The sequence below is a fragment of the Tiliqua scincoides genome, chromosome 1 (assembly GCF_035046505.1).
Source record: "Tiliqua scincoides isolate rTilSci1 chromosome 1, rTilSci1.hap2, whole genome shotgun sequence".
Classification (NCBI taxonomy): domain Eukaryota; kingdom Metazoa; phylum Chordata; class Lepidosauria; order Squamata; family Scincidae; genus Tiliqua; species Tiliqua scincoides.
The window spans coordinates 26,661,016-26,677,473 of record NC_089821.1 but is presented as its reverse complement, the minus strand read 5'-3'; the positions used below and the strand labels follow the sequence as shown (position 1 = coordinate 26,677,473).

General features: G+C 46.8%; 1 pseudogene; it reads left to right on the top strand.

Annotated features, from left to right (window-relative positions):
* Nucleotides 1-2,147: 2,147 nt before the first annotated feature.
* LOC136638206 (5S ribosomal RNA) lies at nt 2,148-2,267 on the top strand (annotated as a pseudogene).
* The last annotated feature ends 14,191 nt before the right edge of the window (nt 2,268-16,458 follow it).

The window sequence follows — 16,458 nt, the reverse complement described above, 5'->3', positions numbered from 1 at the left end:
AACTTCAGGCAATGGTGTCTTCAGGGGCCTACATTACATGCAAACAGAATTCAATGCAAACAGCATCAGGATTCACCTGAATCCTGATGCTAAAACTTTGTAACGAATGCTACATTAGAGGGAACAGCAATATAGAGGACGGAGTTTAAATGGTCCTCTGCTGCTCTAAACTCCTCCTCCTTGTGGCTCATTGAATTTTTTTTTTTTAATTAGGGCCAGGGCCAGCCCATGATCTCCAGAAACCTCAGTCAGCATGCCACATGCTGTCCTCTCCTGCCAATGATGTGCCAGGTCAAGAAACTGGGGACACCTGCTGGCAAAAGCAGAGAAGTGCAGGGGACAAACAGGAAGGGGAAACAGCACCACTCAATAATGCTGATAGCTGAAGGCCACTTCTATAGCTGTGGTCTTCAGTGTTGGTCCCTTTCCTGTTTTGTCTGTTCTCTGGGCTTTGTTCCGCAGCTGTTTCCTTCCCCAGGATGCATGCAGGTTCCTAACAGAGAATATGAAGGATTAACTCCAGGATGTAACCTCATTGTAGTGTTGTTGCCAGGTGCTTGCATGCTGGAGACCTTGTTTGCTGGTGATATAGCTGTAGCTTTACTCACCAGGATCACCCCAATTCGTTGTCTTGCACAGGCTTCAAGAAATTAAAAAAAAGTCCAACTTCAGATTGTGTGCTGTCAGCTGGAAGCATATGTAGATTCATGGAAGATCTCCAGTAGAAAATGGGTAGTGGTTTGCCCTAGGAGGTCACCAAGCAGGGGTGGAGCTGGGTCACAATCTGATAACACTTTGCCATTGCCAAAAGTTGTTCTGAGAAGCACTTTTCTTGGGCTTCTTGTGAGAAACTGAGAACATAATGAGCTCTAGTGATGAATCGTATCTCTAATAATTGTTTCCAGAAACTCACACAGACCCTTTAATGTCTTCATATAATGGATGCAGTAACAAATTGTTACTGTATGCTAAACAGCTGACTTGTGTATGTTCCAATTTTGTACATAATACTAGAGCAGAAGGTGGCCAAATGGGTGCTCAAGGTTTTAAAATATTCTACAAGATAATGTCACTTTCTGGGTTGTCCTTCGGGCAGGCAAAGGGTGTCTTATCACCACTGGTGCAAAAATAGAATCAGCAAGCCCTAAGAAAAAGGAAGACCCCATGGAGCATGCATGAGTCCAGGTTACACATCCCGCCCCCCCGCCCCCATTTTTTAAACTTAAAAGGACCAAATACCAGATTTATACCTACACAAAGAATAATCTGGTAGAGGGGTTATGCAAGTCATTGTTCCTTTTCAGCAAATGATACAATTAGGAGAGACGCTCACAGAACCAATTTTCCAAGAACAAAACATGTTTTCTTTTTGCTTGCCAGTGCAACTGCACCTTTTCAAGTCCTTTATGAAAGCTCGCGTATGAGAAAGTCAGAGGAAGGGGCAACTGTGAAAACTGGAAGAATCTACTGGGTGTGAAGAGCCAGTAGATCCGCATTCTCCAGCTGTGAAAATTTAAACCACACCGCATCGCTTACCAACAACAAAAATGTAAAAGATAAAAACAACACGTTGGTAGTGGGTGTACACTGGAATAACGGACTGAACTCCAAGTCAGGAGTAAGGCCTGGAGAATAGATTTTCAACTCCACACAGCGTTAACTGTACCGGAGAGGGAACTGTTGGGAAGGAAAGGGAAGGGATTTCGCAGGCTGACCTATTCCTCATGTAGTACATTATCCAGAGCTCCTACTTCTCTGAAGCTTTCACTGCTGTTGGTTTTAAACAGCAGAAATGTATGTAGATTCCCCCGAGTGTTTTGGATGATATTCCAAATACATAGAGGAAATTCTCATGGGCGTGAAGAAGAGAAACAAAGGTAAATCGCAGATTACAGCTAAAATTTAGGGCCCAATCCAATTTTCCAGCACCAGTGTAGCCTCAATGCAACCCCAAGGTAAGGGAACAAATGTTCCCATACCTTAAGGTGGCCTCTTTGACTGCGTCCCCACCACAGGATGCTGTACATGCCCCAACAGCATGGCTGCACCGGCTCTGGAAAATTGGATAAGATTGAGCCCCCAGATGCTGCCTCCCATTGCCCGCAAAACCATGTCACTGGGTCCCAATGGGGGGCATCCATGAGGCCAACTGCAGCAACTGTTACCCTGCACATGCCCGATCTCATCTGATCTCAGAAGCTAAGCAGGGTCAGGCCTGGTTAGTACTTGGATGGGAGACCGCCTGGGAATACCGGGTGCTGTAAGCTTATACCATAGTCTTTCGAGACTGAAGGTTGCCAACCAACCATTATGAGGCCAACTGATGTAAACCACATCAGGCACCAGATTGGTGGGAGGCACCCCTCTCTGTCCACCTACTTGCCTCCTCCTTCTCCTGCCACTCTCTGGATTAGAAAAAGGAATAGGAAATGTGGGGGGGGGGGGAGTGCTATTTCCCCTTCCTGTTTGTCCCTTGCATTTCTCTGCTTTTGCCACCAGGTGTCCCCAGTTTCTTGACAGGAAGGGCTGTCTACATAGTGTCATTCTATTATTGTGAAGCACATGGAGAAGTTTAATGTGTGAACTGGGGCTTTAAACCACAATGTGTAAATTTGGATCCTTTTTTCTTCTTCAGGGTGGAAAGGAAGAGATTTAGCACATGCTCAAGTTCCTACAGCAGCTATTTCTAGGAGTGCAGCAACTGGAATTGCTTAAGCTGTGTGCTTGTGCAAACTAACTGCTTTGTATAATGTCATGTCTTCCTTATCCAGTACTGCCTGTGGTGTCATGAGACCACCATAGTGTGGTTCAAAAAAGCTGAGAAGGGCTGGGTGAGAAAGTGAGTGAAGTACTGTCTTGGTACATGCCACATTGACAACAAGAGCATGAGCAACAAAATGATCCTATAAAGAAAATAGTTCTTTACTCAGTGTGTAGTTAGTCTGTGGCTCCTTGCCACAGGATGTGGTGATGGCATCTGGCCTAGATGCCTTTAAAAGGGGATTGGACAGATTTCAGGAGGAAAAATTCACCACAAGCCATGATGGCAACCTATCCTGGTTTTAGAACTAGACTACCTCAGAATGCCAGGTGCAAGGGAGTTGCACCAGGATGCAGGTCTCTTGTTACTTGTGTGCCCCCTGATGCATCTGGTGGGTCACTGTGAGATACAGGAAGCTGGACTAGATGGGCCTATGGCCTGATCCATCAGGACTGTTCTTACGTTCTTATGCAAACTAGATCCTAAACACTAGATTACAGAGAGTTGTGCTGTGTTGATGGACAGCAGAAGAGAGGCTGAATGGACCAGATGGTCACTAGTATGTGATGCTCCAGAGTTGTAACTTGGTTTAAGGTCTCTAGTGTGATTTGATGTACCGCTGCTTGCGGCAGGATTGCTCCTCATTGGAGCTCTCCAGGCTTAACCCATTCTCATTGCCAAGGGAGCTTAGAACAGTGAGTAGGGCTGCCACCTCTTTAAAAAAGTGTGACCTGCTCTGAGCTTTGTGAACTCTGTAGTTTTGTGAACACTGCAGAACAGTGGTTTAAAAAAAAAAAAAAAGCTGCTGAGCTTTGTGAGCAGTTTCACCTGCTTTAATTTGCAGCGTAAGGCACAGGAGCAGGGTCCAGTGAAATGGTGGTTGTTCTAGCAATGGTGGGGAGGCAAGGAAGGAGCATTCAATAGAAATGTGATGGTATGTTCACCTTCCAAGGCATAATCTGTTGGAGGTGCTATTTTCTGACCCTTCCTTTTATTAAAACTGTTGGAAAGTGCTGACTCGTCACCACAATTCTTTGCTGCATGGAACATTTGTTGCTGGATTTAACACGTCCCACACTGTGTAAAACAGCAGGGGCAAATGTAAAATAGGGCACATATCAGAGGTCAGTAGCTCTAAAACGCTGACCTTTGACCTTACCCACAGAGGGAGATGTGGACCTAATAACGTCACGTGATATGAAGATTGCTTGTTTTTGTGGCTGGCTATGCCAATCCTCTTCTCTTACTCTACCTTAGACTCATAGTCTAGGGGCATGATTAGAGAAAGTTCCAGCGTGCTGTCATCCTAGGGCAGAAATTGGAGATCTGCCAAAAGGTTGCCAAGCTCATCAGGCCCAGCAATGGTTACCCTTTCCTGCCAATGCACGTGGGAACAAATAACCCTGACAGACACAGACTGTAAAGGAGTATGAGCTCTGTGCCCTGTAAAGGTTTTGAGCCAGTGCAGGGACTCCATTTGCAGCTGGACAGCATTGTCCCTACTCTGCCTCCAAAAGTTAAGTTATACCATTATATATACTGTTAGTCCCACTATGCAGGACTCAGCTGAGAGGTGCTGAGCTGCATGTCTTAGAGCACCGGGCCCTGAGAACACTTGCGACCCTCGAGGCCTCTCAATGCGGCCCTCAGGGAACCCCCAGTCTCCAATGAGCCTCTGGCCCTCCGGAGATTTGTTGAAGCCCACACTGGCCCGACACAACTGCTCTCAGCGTGAGAACGACTGTTTGACCCCTCGCGCAAGCTGTGGAATGAGGGCTCCCTCCACTGCTTGTTGTTTCATGTCTGATGCAGTAGCAGCAGCAAAGGAAAGGCTAGCCTTGCTTTGTGCAAGGCCTTGAGCTAGTTCAAGACCTTCATTCATTCATATAAGCTCATCTTTAATATATTCATTTATGTAAACTTATGTAAAATTATTCAAATTTAAATGTAAATTAATTCTTTTTTTCCCCCGGCCCCCCAGTCACAGTGTCAGAGAGATGATGTGGCCCTCCTGCCAAAAACTTTGGACGCCCCTGCCTTAGAGGGAACACTGAATATGAGGCTCCTGTCCAGAAGGTGAAAGAATTTGGTGCCCAGGTTGTGGTTTTTTTTGGTACTTCCATGGAAGGGTCATGGTGGGCAAAGGGAATGAAGAACACTAGACGTGAATGGCTGGCTGCACAGATGATGTTAATGAGAAGGATTTGGTTTCCTTGATCCATGGTCTATGCCAGGGGTTCCCAAACTTTTTAGTGCTGCGTCCCAGCTTGTACTCCGTGGAGTGTCATGATGCAATGCTCAGTGTCACACTGCAAAGCACTCCTGGGACCCTCTAGAGGCCTCTTCCAGGTTGTGTCAGCCCCATGACCCACTCCATTAGACCCCATGGCCCCCAGAATGCCTGCAAAAGCAACCTGGAATTCTGTGTGATAAAGATCTAGTTGTCTGCAGACTGCACGCTAAATATGAGCCAGTACTGTAGGGCAGTGGCAAAGTATAGTACCCCATCTGGAATATTTTGTCCAGTTCTGGGCACCACAGTTTAAGAGGGAATATTAACAAACTATAATGGTTCTAGAGGAATTGTCTAGGAGGGCAAGGGGGTGGGAGACCATGTCTTGTGAGGAAAGACATGTTTGGGCATGTTTGATTTGGAGAAGGTTATTAAAAGGTGACATAACTGTCTAAAAATATCTGAGAGGTTGACATGTGGAAGGTGGAGCAGATTTACACTCATTTGCTCCAGAGGGTAGGTCCAGAACAAATGGGTTTAAAATGCTACAAAGGGGAATTTTGATTAAATGTTAGGAAGAACTTCCCAGTGGTAAGAACTGTTCAGCAGTGGAACAATTTGCCTTGGATTGAAATAGACTATCCATGATTGAAAGCCTTTAAACAGAGGCTGGATAGCCATTGATCAGGGATGTTGTAAGTTGTGGATTGGCAGGAGATGAACTCCGTGATTTTGTAGGTCCCATCCAACCCAACGAAATACATTTACTCATTGTTCTCCTAGTGCCTGTGTTGTTCTTTCTGCCATGCTTCTGCTTACACCCAGGAAGCTGCCTTTCCTTTGTTTCTTAGGCCATTTCTTTCTTTTTCAGATAAGGTCAGAAATCTGGAATTTCAGCTGTTAGCTCTTCCTTCTGCCATGGAAGAGAGGCCACGATGGTATTAAAGCTAGGAAAAAAGTGTTGACACCCCTGATTTCCATGCAAAGGTGTAGTTTGTTTAGCTAGTCAGCTTGCTTACTGTGAAGGCAACAGTAATTGCAAGTGGCAGGTGGTCAGCCTTCTCTTGAGTCCTGCTGCTGTTGCCTGCTATTAAGATTGGGTCTAGCAGATGATGGCAGTTCACACTTGGCTGTCTTTTGCTCACCAGCTGACTGATTTTGGAGAGGTTTTGTTTTTCCTTTCCTTCCCCAGAGCAACATTTGAATGCTGTCTCCAGACTCCACAGCTTTCCTGGAGCCACCACTTTTCCAAGTGCAGTTTTGACTTGGGTTCTCATTTAGCCTAAACGGTGGTCTCATTATCCTCCCAATATGTTTTCCTTTCTCTGCTGAGACCTTTTCTACAGCTTGCCTAATGTTCCAAGTCAAAAGTTCTCCTTTTCCAGGAGCACATTGGGAATTGTGGCCCCGGGCTGAAATAAAGCCTTTGTTGGAACTTGGCAAGCTCGCTGGTTTACGAAGGTGCTGGTACAGAAGCTGGTAAGTACAAAACAGGCGTGCAGCTGGGATGACTGTCGAGTGCAGAAAATGCAGTACAATGAACCAGTCCAGAGGAACACACAGGGAATACCTTTCATTCAATGGCCTTCAGTGGGAGGGTCATCCATCATCATTTGTAGTCCCAGAGCCAGCTGGGGAGCTTCTATTATGACTGAGCAGGGATGCTAAACTCTAGTTCAAGCAGAGCACACCATCCACTGTACCACATGGGCGTCCTTTAAAAAGGATTTAATGCTGTGCAGAAAAGTAGCAAATGTCTTGTGTGATGTGAACACATACCACTGAGTTCCCTGCCATGCCAAAGCATTATCATTTGGGGCTGCTTCTAGTCAGATTGCTGCCTGTCATTTCTGTGCATTTAAATAGCTGCAGAGTAAGCAACAATTCCACAAATGAAACTTCCCAGTATGGCGATGCAAGCTTCACCTATTGACTTTCTGCCTGCTCGGCCTTTAAAGACACACATCCTATTGGGAAAAACAGATTGCAACCCTAACTCTAAGGAAGCAGCTAAAATGTCTGCAATTATACCAGAGTGATGTGTTGTCACCTCACTGGCCTATAATAGCCACTAGTTATTAGCTTGTTATTAGAAAGGATTAGGTACATTTTCCAAAGTCCCAAAATACATTTGCAATGCTTTACTAAACCCCAATCATGTTATTCTGCAACATTTGCAAATAAAGAAGCACTAGCACATAACGGTGCCATTGGAAACCTTCAAAACCTCTCTCAATGAGAATAGATTTTATGCACAACCTCTGCTACATCATGACCCGTAATTTCTAATAACAGGTGCCTGACATGACTGGGGAAAGAGAGAGTGATCCCTCTCTTTCTGATGTTCCTTATTTGAAACACACTAGGCCACAAAAGGTCAGATCAAGCACCTTCCTTGCATGGGGGGAGGAGCAAATACTGATCATTCTTGGTGTGTAAAGCCAATGTAATTTACTGGGAGCTGCTTTGCAAGAAATAGAGGTTATTTGAAGTTGCTCAGGGTCTCAGAAATTGGTAGTAGACAGCAGGTGCGGAAATCAAAGATGTGTAATGAATGCAATTTTTGCGCATAGCATGACAGTTTGCCCAAGAGCTATCTCACCTGCATGCACCGCACAGCAAAATCATGCTTACTCTCCCTGGTGGGAGAGTAAGCACTGGTGGGAGTGATCCTTTTAAGTGATGCTTAAATGTGCTTGCAGTATGGCTGGAACAATCTCCTGCCCCTCTCTTTTAGCTGACCATGTCTATTGTAAGTCTTGTGCTGTACAAGACCCATTGTACAATGGGTAATACTGAAAAGGAGGAGAGTGAGTACAAATAGGAGAGAAAGATTGACTATGGACTATGGAAAGATTGACTATTGAATTAGTTCACTTACTATCAAGTGATGATATACAGCTTGTGCTGACCCCAATCCTCATATGTTATGCACATATGAAGAACCAATGTATGAGAGGGAAAACAGGAATGTAGGCACACCTCCTTTGCCGCTACAAAACCTGACCACATGTCCCATGGCCTTTGCCTTGTGTTCACTTTAAAGTGGGTGGTTGCAACATCAATTTGGACCAGAAGAGTGATGGGGGGGGAGTGAAACCCTTGGCACATTTTTCATCTATATGGCTCCCCAGAACCCATTTTTAGAGGTGAGAGAGAGAAAAATATAGGCAACTGCTTTAGATATAACAGTAGCTTGGGGGGGGGTGTAATTTAGTTCAGAGACACAGACCTGGAGAAAGGGTTAAACCCACTCCTACATCATTTTGTTTCTCCAATCCAGACAAAGCACCTTACAGCTGCCTTATAAATAGAGGAAAAAATGCCAGGTGATCCCATCAGGTTTCACACCCACAGGCAAGATGCAGAGCAGATTTTGTCTTGGTGCTACTTTCTTGACGGGAAGTATCAGTCATGTACTAACTGTGAAATGGTTGTCCTTGCAGCAAGTCATTTGTGCATGGGTTGGGAGGGCTCCTATGCCCCAGCTTTCTTTTCTGACCATGATCCCATGCCTTTAACAGTTGAATGGAAAGCAGAGATCCAGTTGTTTTTCTCACCCCAAATTTCATTGTTACGAAAGCTTCACTTGTTGATGTATTGCTTGTGTGAACCATGGGAGTCCCTCCAGAATATATATTCACATTTTAGTACTCTTTCTGACTTCAAACATGGTCAAGAGCTGAATGTACAGTACTAGATTGATGCACGCTTGGAATGCTCTGACCTCAGAAGAATGCTGCCATTTTTTATTGCTTTTAGTGTCAGGGTTGATGGGAAAGATGTTTCTCACTGTGACAGGATGGTGAGGTTGGGTTGTGTTGCTTAGCCAAGGCTCTATGTGGTACTTAAGATTGGACCTTGTAGGACTGAGCAGGTCAGAGAAAGTTCACAGCTGTGAGAGCAAGAGCCAAGTGACACCAGATGCTCACGTAAAAATGACAGTAAATAGTTTTGTTGCAATACTCTTGGCTTTTTTTTTAATTGTGGGAAATATCTGTTGGGAGAAAGGGTTTCCCCAGAGAGTAGATCTCTTCAAATTAGGCTCTTGCCTTCTGTTAGCTCACGGATTCCTTCCTTGCTTCATGTGGCTGTAGAACTACTTGCCCTGTTAAAGATATTTGCAGATCTTGTGCTGCGAGGACTTCACTCTGGGAACCAGTGTCTGGAGTTGTGGTGCAGACTTGAAAAGAAACTGCTTGCTGGATTGTCTAAGAAAAGAAAGGAGCAATTGTGGTGTGTGTGGAGACTGAGACAGAATTTCATTTACATATCTCTTAATATCAGTCTCCCCCTCTGTCTCTCCTTCTTCATATTACAACCCTTCAGTCATCTCATTAGTCATAGGACTGATCTGCGTAGTAGTAGATGAACAATAACTTACGTCATGCATTCCTTTGTAACTGTGACACCCAAAATCCTTTCTTTTCCAGCTTTCCTAATTCATATCTGAGCAATTTTGCTTAAAAAGCCACCCAGACCCATTTTTGGGTGAAGTACGGTATAAACCAAACTGCTAATTCAGAAGATCAATAAAAAAAGGTTTGGATGTATCATTTGGAATTCCTACTGGCCAAATTCAATATTTGCTTTTGCTTTCCTTTCAGAGGAACAGGGATAGCTATTTAAGGGCCCAATCCTATCCAACTTTCCAGTGCCGATGCAGCAATGGGGCATGCACTGCATCCTGTGGTGGGGAGGCAGTCACTGAAGCCTCCTCAAGGAAAAGGAATGTTTGTTCCCATACTTCAGGGCTATATTGCAGCTACATCGGCACCGGAAAGTTGGATAGGACTGGGCTCTTAGCCTGTTTCCACAAAAACAGTGTCCTGTAGCATCTGAAAGACTAACCAGTGTAGTTCAGCACAAGTTTTTATGGACTATAGTCCACTTTCATGGGTGCATCAGGTATCCTCAGATGACAGTCATGTATACAGGTAGGGATACAGAAAGGGGAGGAGGCAATGAGTGGGAGCAAAGGGTTATGGCAGAAGTCCCCAACCTACCACCTGCAGACCACTTCAGGCTCACCAAATCATTTTGACTAGCCCGCTGAGTCCAGTGGAATTCTAATTATATGCCTCCCACACACACATTGTATTGGCAACCTTCAGTCTCAAGAGACTATGGTATCGCGCTCTGAAAGGTGGTTCTGGCACAGCGTCTAGTGTGGCTGAAAAGGTCAATCTGGGAGTGACAATCCCTTCCACACCGGGAGGAAGTGCAGTCTGTCCCTGGTCTGTCTCCCTGGCTATGGGCCTTCCTTCTTTGCCTCTTTGCCTCAAACTGTTGGCAAAGTGTCTCTTTAAACTGGGAAAGGCCATGCTGCACAGCCTGCCTCCAAGTGGGCCACTCAGAGGCCAGGGTTTCCCACTTGTTGAGGTCCATCCCTAAGGCCTTCAGATCCCTCTTGCAGTTGTCCTTGTATCGCAGCTGGGGTCTACCTGTAGGGTGTTTTCCTTGCACGAGTTCTCCATAGAGGAGATCCTTTGGAATCCGGCCATCATCCATTCTCACAACATGACCGAGCCAACGCAGGCGTCTCTGTTTCAGAAGTGCATACATGCTAGGGATTCCAGCATGTTCCAGGACTGTGTTGTTAGGAACTTTGTCCTGCCAGGTGATGCCAAGAATGCGCCGGAGGCAGCGCATGTGGAAAGCGTTCAGCTTCCTCTCCTGTTGTGAGCGGAGAGTCCATGACTCGCTGCAGTACAGAAGTGTACTCAGGACGCAAGCTCTGTAGACCTGGATCTTGGTATGTTCTGTCAGCTTCTTGTTGGACCAGACTCTCTTTGTGAGTCTGGAAAACGTGGTAGCTGCTTTACCGATGCGTTTGTTTAGCTCAGTATTGAGAGATAGAGTGTCGGAGATCGTTGAGCCAAGGTACACAAAGTCATGGACAACCTCCAGTTCATGCGCAGAGATTGTAATGCAGGGAGGTGAGTCCACATCCTGAACCATGACCTGTGTTTTCTTTAGGCTGATCGTCAGTCCAAAATCTTGGCAGGCCTTGCTAAAACGATCCATGAACTGCTGGAGATCTTTGGCAGAGTGGGTAGTGACAGCTGCATCGTCGGCAAAGAGGAAGTCACGCAGACATTTCAGCTGGACTTTGGACTTTGCTCTCAGTCTGGAGAGGTTGAAGAGCTTTCCATCTGATCTGGTCCGGAGATAGATGCCTTCTGTTGCAGTTCCAAAGGCCTGCTTCAGCAGGACAGAGAAGAAAATCCCAAACAAGGTTGGTGCAAGAACACAGCCCTGCTTCACGCCGCTTCGGATGTCAAAGGGGTCTGATGTGGAGCCATCGAAGACAACAGTGCCCTTCATGTCCTTGTGGAAGGATCTGATGATGCTGAGGAGCCTGGGTGGACATCCAATCTTGGGGAGAATCTTGAAGAGGCCGTCCCTGCTGACCAGGTCGAAAGCCTTTGTGAGATCTATGAAGGCTATAAAGAGTGGCTGTCGTTGTTCCCTGCATTTCTCCTGCAGTTGTCTAAGGGAGAATACCATATCAGTGGTGGACCTGCTGGCTCGGAATCCGCACTGTGATTCTGGATAAATGCTCTCTGCAAGTACCTGGAGTCTCTTTAGTGCAACTCGGGCAAACAACTTTCCTACAACGCTAAGGAGAGAGATGCCGCGGTAGTTGTTGCAGTCACCCCTGTCACCTTTGACAGCATGATGATGTTTGCATCCCTCATGTCTTGAGGTACTTCACCTTCTCTCCAGCAGAGACAGAGGATTTCATGCAGCTCAGTGGCGATTATCGCTTTGCAGCACTTTAGGACTTCAGCAGGGATGCTGTCTTTTCCAGGTGCCTTGCCAAAGGCAAGGGAGTTCAGGGCCACGTGAAGTTCTTCTAGGGTTGGTTCACTGTCAAGCTCTCCAGCAAAGGCAGGCACTCAATGTTGTTCAGCACTTCTTCGGTGACTACATTTTCTCTGGAATATAGCTCAGAGTAGTGCTGCACCCAGCGTTCCATCTGCTGCGCCCGATCCTGGATGACCTCGCCTGTGGCAGACTTCAGAGGGGCAATTTTCTTCTGTGTTGGACCTAGGGCCTGCTTGATACCGTCATACATCCCCTTGATGTTGCCAGTGTCAGCTGCTATCTGTATCTGGGAGTAGAGCTGAAGCCAGTAGTCGTTAGCACATCTCCTGGCAGTCTGCTGGACTTTGCTGCGAGCAGCTCTGAGGACCTGCAGGTTGCGCTCACTGGGACAGGCCTTGTCCCATTTCCACATGCCCACAATGCCCCCCCTGCATCTTCCGTTTCACTCACACATCTCTCTTTCCAATTTCCAGGTGCCCACAATGCCCTCCCCCCCCCCCCCGCATCTTCTGTTTCACTCACACATCTCTCTTTCCAATTTCCAGGTGTCCACAATGCCCACACACACATATTTCTTCCTTTTTTCTCGCACCATGCTGGATCAAGTGACTAATGGACTGTGTCACTTTCACTGAGAGAGAGAGAGAGAGAGGGAGAGAGAGCTCCTAGCTGCAAATGTTTTTCTTCTTTTATGAAAATTCTTAGGGTCATGCAGTTGTATATATTTCTATAATTGACTCTCTCTCTCTCTCTCTCTCTCTGACCTACTATAAAAGCAAGACTGAGCTATATGACCCTGCCAGCTGCAAGTTGTGGGGCCCCTGGGTTATGGGATGGAAGGGTACATCCATCCCATAATGTATATACATTAAGAGAGAAATACAGTGATATTCAGAACATCAGTAACAGTAGATAAATTACAGCAACACCTTCACTTTCATCCACTTTCATCGCTTTGCTCTTTTAGCCATTTTCAGTTATAACCACATTTTGAATTTCATCCACGTGCTTTCCTCTTTCATCTGATTTCATCCAACCTTCCACAATGCGTGTCAACATTTTTATGTTTTTCTTTTACTTCTTTTTTTAGGTTTCACACACATTCACATGTGTTATACAGGGCGCAATCCAAACTGTAACCCAGGCTGGCATAGGTCCCTTGTTCCAGCCTCTGAGTGTCGCAAAAGTGCTGTAAGTCACTTCTGCACCATTGTGGGGGGAGGTAGGCTGGGGCACATCTGTGCACCAGCCTCCAGAGGCTGAATTGGGCCCCGCTATGCTGGTGTACAGGTAAGTATGCGCCGGCCTGCCTCGGCCGGCGCAAGAGTTTGGGGAGGACAGAATGGGGGCATTCTGGAGTGAAGGAGGGTGGGCAGTGGAAAGGCACATGGGCAGACCAACCCAGCAGGGGGGTGGTGCCAAGATCTGGCACTTAGGCTGGATACTAATCCCCATCCTGGGCAGCCCCACATAGTACTGGTCAGCTTGGACCTGCGCCACCTCTTTAGGTGGCACAGATCCGAGTAGCCATGTTCAGGCCGCTGCCGTGTGACAGTGGGTAAGGGGAAGTTATTTCCCTTACCCTGGGTTGCTCCACAGCCAGCCCCAACCCTGCACTCGATAAAGCGCAGGCCATTTGGTTTGCCTGTTCCAGTGCAGGATAGAATTGAACTGACAATAATTCACGTGTTTTGCCAGCCAAAATAAATTCGCAAGCTAAATAAGGCTATGCTTTGTTAGTCATCCATTTTTTTACTTTCATCCATGTTCTGGTCCCTAACCAAACGAAAGTACAAGGTATCGCTGTCTAGCTATGCTAAATGAGTCAACCGAAGTATTGAAATAGGAACAATGGTTTCTTATGAGAGCCTGATGAAGCCTTGTTTCTCTGTTCCTGGCCGTCCATCAATATCCTGCAAATGCTGCTGTTACACCAGAGAGGAGAGGGCTTATCAGCTAAAGAAGTCACTCAGCACTGCTATGTATCATGGTTCCTGCTCATTTGGCTGCTTCCTGATAACCGCCCCCCCCCTCCAGTTGTTAGAATCAGTGTTCAAATATTTTGGCAGGAGGAATGACCGTTTGATGTCTGGGACCAGCTGGTGGGAGAAGAGGGGTCCAAATCCACCAAGTGGCAGCCAAAGACGCTGACTTGAGTACGAGAAAGAGTCTTCAGCATTCAGCACCCAAAAGCCTGAGAGTATAACGAAGGGAGCAGAAGAATGTCTTTCTTAAGTAATTTCTCAAAACTTGTGTGTGTGTGTGTGTGTGTGTGATTCATTTTTGTGAGCACATTGCCCACTTTTCTCAAAAAGAAAGCTTAGTGCTGTGGACGTTTGCCCTTGTTGTCAACCCTACGTTGAAAACTAAAATCGTTGTGCAAGAATAAGGGCTTTTAATAACCATTATGCGTTATTACTAAGATGTTTTCCAAACTTGTATCTGATGATTAAAATAAAACAAAGTGACCCAGATATCTAGAGACTCCATTTGGTGCAATTAGCCTCTTTGATGTCCAACTCGTTGGCCCAATTGAATGACTGGATGGTCCATAATTTATTAGATTAAAATTGGCAGACTTGCTAGACTTACTGCATTGAAACACTTCAAACTCATGGGCTATAGGAATGCTTTAGTCAGTGTCAGGGACCCTGAATATAGATACCTAGGGCAGTGGTACCCAAATTGGGGCTGCAACCCACTGGTGGGTCACAACCTGACTTTTAGTGGTTCACCAAAGGGTGATGGAAAGGTCAAATAACATTTGACAATAACAATAAAAAAATATTTTTTTCAGCCCAGTCCTGAGCTGCCTGGCATGCAGGGCTGCAGCGGCGCAAAAAATGGCTGCCACTGTATCCAGCGCACCCCAGGCAGCCGTCACCACCTCCTTGGGAGAAGGGAACTTTTTGTCCCCTTTCCTTGGATAAAGTGAGTAGCCCCACAATGGGTCTATTCAATTCTACGACGACCGAAAGGTCAGTGTGGAATGAAGAGCCTCCGGTGGGTGGCCCGACAGGGAGGCCCAGGATCTGGTGGAGGAAAACTCCATTGGTGCCGCCTCCCTCCCGCCTCGGAGGACCTGCAGGTTGCGCTCACTGGGACAGGCCTTGTATGCTGCTTGAGCTCTCCTCTTTTCCTCAATGACTGGTGTCAATTCCTCAGAGTGGGCTTCAAACCAGTCTGCTGTCTTGTTGGTCTTCTTGCCAAATATGGACAAGGCGGTGTTGTAAACGGCATTCTTGAAATGTTCCCATCTGTTGGATGCGTTTGCATCGACCGGGCCTGGAAGAGATTCCTCAAGCGCTCGTGCAAATTCCTCCACTTTTCTCTGATCCCGGGTCTTGCTCGTATCAATGCGAGGTCTTCCTTCCCTTTTCGTGTGATACAGTCGCTTTGTTTGCAGTTTCACTCTGCTGCACACCAGCGAGTGGTCGGTGTCACAGGCAGCACCCTGATAGCTGCGTGTGATCTTGATGCTGGGAAGGCTGGAGCATCTGGTGAGAATCAGGTCGAGCTGGTGCCAGTGCTTTGATCTTGGGTGTCTCCAAGAGACTCTATGTTGGGGCTTCGTGTTGAAGAACGTGTTGCTGACACAGAGACCGTGATGACAGCAAAACTCTAGCAGGCGTTGGCCATTTTCGTTCATCTTCCCAGTGCCGAACTGACCTAAGCAAGTGGGCCACGAACTGTTATCAGCACCAACTCTAGCATTGAAGTCGCTGAGGATGAACAATGGCTCTTTTACAGGGATCTTCTTGATAGTGGTGGCCAGGTCATCATAAAATTTGTCTTTGGCTTCTGCTGGAGACGACAGAGTCGGTGCATAAGCACTGATGAGAGTGACAGGTCCTGCTGATGACTGGAGCTGCAGGGACAAAATTATTTCACTTCCCACAGTAGGTGGGATGATGGATTTCAGCAGGGTATTTCTGACCGCAAAGCCAACGCCATGTTCCCTGGTTTTGTTTGGTGGTTTTCCCTGCCAGAAAAATGAGAAATTTTGCTCCTTGACAGATCCGGAATCTGGCAGCCTTGTCTCTTGAAGGGCAACGATGTCCATCTGCAGTCTGCTCAGCTCCATGTCGATGACAGCTGTTTTGCGTGCATCGTCTATTGCTTGCAGGTCATCAGAGAAGCCAGGTGTCATTGTCCTTACGTTCCAGGTGCCCAGCTTTAGGGCAGGAGTTTTCTGTTTTCTATTGCATGGTGCAGAGTTGTCGATCCGCTTGTCGGTTTTCACCCTAAACCCCACGCACCCCGTGAGGTTAACGGACCGTGGCGAGGCAACACCTTACTGGCTGGGGACTGCCCAGCTTAAGGCAGGCGGTAGCTGCCCAATGAGATGCAATGATCTCTCCCACCGTTGGAAGCAGCCCCTGGCGTCATGCCCTACGCCAATCGAGCAAAGACTTATAACCGGTAACTGCTGCTTCCCGTGTTGTGCCGACGCCGTATGGCGAAGTTGGAGTGTCCTCTCCAGTGCGCGAAGCCTGGGTAAAGAAGGTATGGAGGATAGGCTGTTACCCATGCAGCAAATCCCCCCTCTCCACGTCGCTGGAATGATCCAATGGAAAGGCAGAAACCAATAGGGTTGGTTCCAGCGGCGTCGCAGGAGTTGCCAGAACGTGAC